Source organism: Rhineura floridana, chromosome 14 (assembly GCF_030035675.1).
Source record: "Rhineura floridana isolate rRhiFlo1 chromosome 14, rRhiFlo1.hap2, whole genome shotgun sequence".
NCBI lineage: Eukaryota > Metazoa > Chordata > Lepidosauria > Squamata > Rhineuridae > Rhineura > Rhineura floridana.
In genome coordinates, this window is record NC_084493.1 from 26,398,611 (window position 1) to 26,402,896 (window position 4,286).

A 4,286-nucleotide genomic window follows, 5' to 3' on the forward strand; every position below is an offset into this window, starting at 1 on the left:
GGTTTGGGGGAAAGTTATGGGGTACTTTTATACTCCCTATGAACAAAACCAGAATGTATGGATGTTTTTAGCAAAGAATGTTCTGAATACAAGTGTGTTTTGTTTGCAGGGGGGAAGTTCCATGGAAGAGATCTTTAGAACATGTCTGTGGGCGGTGCCTACTAGTCCACACATTATTAAGAAATATACTCTGTTCAAGGAGTTTGAGGTGGATACAGGGTTTGCCCCCTGAGTGGATGGGGTAGCCCCATCTATGAGAAAAATAAGCACATGATTAGACTACGAATTAAAGGAACCACCCCAAATCCAACGGATTGTGTGGTGTTTGTAAATTGCACCTCTAAAGTCCCCCATTGTCTCAATCTGACTGAATCAAATCACAGGAATGGTCTAAATTGTACCAAGGTACACCAGGGAAGCTTCTTTTATGGACATGTCCCCCTACCTTCACGTTGGTTCCTTGTATGTGGAAGTCAAGTGTTTTCTTATATACCAGCAAATTGCACTGGAGGACCCTGTGCTATAGGGAGGCTGTCCCTAGCCTTGCCCACAAAGAAACAAGGAGAGGCTCATAAACAAGAAATACTGACCCTTGAAGAAAAAGGGCGAAGAAAGAGATCAGGTATACAGCTAACCTCAGAATGTAATTCAAATATTAACCTGAAATCTGATAGTGAAATGTTTGCAGCAGCATTCTTTACTCCAGGGGTAGTGGCAGCCATGAATTTTAACATGATAAAAAAATTGGCGTGCACGATGGCTAAAGGTTTGAATTTTACTTCATAAGTGCTTAAGGATCTAGCCCCAGATGTTAAAAGCCTTAGAGAAGGGACCCTGGAGAATCGAGCTGCAATTGATTATTTGTTCCTGAGATTGAACATAGGGTGTGAAGCTGTCAAAGGGATGTGTTGCTTTAATCTGTCAGATCATTCTAAACAAATAGAGGAAGACATTCAAGGGCTACAGCACCTAGTACGGAATATTGGGCAAGAAGAGGGAATGGATTTTTCATGGTTAACGTCATGGCTTCCCAATTTTACTTGGTTAAGTCAAATGTTTGTGATTGTTGTATTTTTAATTATAGTTGATGTAATGATATGTTGTTGTGTACAATGCTTACCCTTTTGCACTGCTGCTTTACAGATATGTACGCCTAGAAACATGATGAGACAAAAGGTAATGATTTTGCAGCAACTAGTAGAAAGCCCAGTGGAGAGAAATTACAAAGAAGCAGAAGCATTCTTACGAATGGGCCAGATAAGTGAGAAATGCAAATCCATTAAATAATGGACTCGAGTCTCAAAGGGGGGATATGATGATTCAGGGCCAGCGTTTTCAAGGGCCAGCGTTTTCAAGAAAAAAAGAAACTAAGTTTAGGAGGCCTAGAGGAGTTACATGCCTTGCTGAAGCTTATCAGCTTATGAAGCTTATGCACCCGGCACATTAATTTCTCCACCCATATCTGCATTCCAAGCTAGCCATCACACAACAGCTTCCCAGCACGTATTTTACTGATAAGCTTCAGCAAGGCATGTAACTCCTCTAGGCCTCCTAAATTTAGTTTCTTTTTTTCTTGAAAACACTGGCCCTTGAAAACGCTGGCCCTGAGTCATCATATCCCCCCTTTGAGACTCAAGTGCCATGAATTTTTGCTTGCAATGTATAAAAGTGTAGCACCCCCATAAGGGGTGTGCTTGTTTTGCGAATTATTGCCTTGCACCTCTTCTGGCCAGAATGAAATAAAGTTTGTTGGACCCTTCAACCTGGGTGTGGTCATTTGGCTGTACTGCGCACCGGGCAACTAACCCATTTGGGAGACAACAATTTCACACAGGCATATTGCTCCTTCCCCCTGGGAATCTTGATGGTTCATCTCTTCTGAGTTTCTTAGTTCATCTCTTTTGGTCCATCTCTTCTGGCTTTCTTTGTTCCCTTGAAGACTGGAGACACAACACTGGGACATCATGGGCTACTCCATTGTCAAGCCCAGGTCTTGGCTCAGGCAGCCCACACTGATAGCTGTACTTACAGAAATCAGATAGGAAACCCACAACCTTATATGTTTGTGTGTTTCTTTGAGTTACCCCATTATCTTCAAAGGATCACTTGTTTGGCTGAAACAATAAAGGAACCTTATATACCCAGTCGATCACTGCATTCTGCAGGCGAAGGCCTCCTGCAGATACCATCTTATCAGGTGGTCTGTTCTGTACACTGTAGGAAATGAACCTTTAGTGTTGTGGCCCTGTGGAATTCCCTCCCCTTAAGGCACCATCTCTATTATCTATTTGGCTCCCACTGAAGAGCTTCTTCTTTCAACAAGCCTTTTAAGTAGACCTTATCCCAGTTTGCATCTTCGTTGGAATTAGTTTTTAAGATGTTTTTAAAAGATTTCTTTTTTAAAAAAGATTTTTTAGATGCTTTATTATAAAGATGTTTTTAGAGTTTTGTCCCTTGTTTGCTGCCCTAGGCTCCTACTGGGAGGAACGGTGGGATAGAAATTGAATTAAAATGAAATGGACTGCCTTCAAGCCGATCCCGACTTATTGCGACCCTATAGACAGGGTTTTCATGGTAAGCGGTATTCAGAGGTGGTTTAGCATTGCCTCCCTCTGAGGCTAAGAGGCAGTGACTGGCCCAAGGTCACCCAGTGAGCTTAATGGCTGTATGGGGATCCGAACCCTGGTCTCCCAGGTCGTAGTCCAGAACCTTAACTACTACACCACACTGGCTCTCAGAAATTTAATAAATAACCATAAATTCAGACTCAAGTCAAGTGAGATGCCTTTTTCAGAAACAGAGTCTCCCCATGAAATAAAAAGAGCTCTCACACTGAAAGTGTTTTTAAGTAAAATACTATTTTAATAGACGGTCCTTGTGCATTTAGAGAAAAAACCCACATGTTACACACAAGCATCCTCTAATTTTTATAAAAGACCAAATAAAGCATTTTTAACATAGTCCTTTCAACCATTGCAGACCTGGGTCCCATCTTTAAAACCAGTCTGTTACAGGATGTCTACTCGATTTATTATTATTTTTACTCTCCTTCCTTTCCACTTTTTCCTAATTTCTTCCCATGCTCTACTCGCATGCATACACCTCACCTTAAGGCTTTATCCTAGGAATATTCAAACGTTACTCTGAATGGTAGTAGGAACATGCCCTCACATGCCCCATAATGTCTAAAAGACTGTGTGGCTTAATCTACACATAACACAAATCAGGGGTGGGGAACTTGTGGCTCTCCAGATGTTGCTGGACTTCAACTCCCATCATCCCTAACTAGGGATAGAGGAGAAATTCAATTCAGTTTGCCAAAGTGATCAAATTTGCAGTTTCTGAAACAACATGAGCACCAAAACATGGCCATCCTTCAAAATTCACACTTATCTGAATTTTGCAATGCAGTTCTGCAACTGAACAATGTTTACAGAAATGCATATGTTAGAGGAAAGTGTGCTTAAAAATGAAAATATTAGAGTATGTATACAAAATGCACTATAGTGGGAGAGATTGCTTGCAAAAATGTCTACACTAGTCAAAACGGCATACAAAGATTGCATAAGGAGAAATTCATACGAAAATGCTGGTGAGTTTTCATGAGAGTTTTTTTTAAAAAAATGCAAATTGTTGCAGAAATGTGGAGAAACAAATTTAAAATTGGGGAAAAAACTAAGAGAACCGAAACTGAAAGATCTTCCCATCCCTATCCCTGACCATTAGCTATGCTGGCTGGGACTGATGGGACTTGGAGTCCAATGACATCTGGAAAGTCACTAGTTAGCCAGCCCTGTGCTAAACCACGATTAGGGCCAGCCAAAGACATTTTGCTCCCTGAGGTGAAGGACAAAATAGCACCCTGCCATTTGAAGTCAACTGGACCAGCAGTTGCATCTTACTTCAACACTGGTGATAGGACAGCATCCTCTGAGGCTAGCAGGGTAGCTTAGGGGGCACAGGCCAGGCCACATAGCACACACGGTGCTGTCCTCCAGCTTCTTACCAACTGCCTTCATTTTAAAATAAAAATAAATAAATGCACAGGCTCATTCTGATGTTATGCCAGATGCATTAGTACGTGCAGGGTGGGACTAACCCTTCCAAGCCTATTCAGAGTCATATCTGAACAATACTCTTCTCCTTTCCTTTTAAATTTTTTTTAAAAAAAACGAAGATAGACTGTGGTTGTGCCCCTGATGTGACCCACCTTCAGGCTGGCCCACTGTGACCCAGCTTTGGATCACAACCAATCAGCTGAAGATGAGTGCGTTAATGACCTTAGT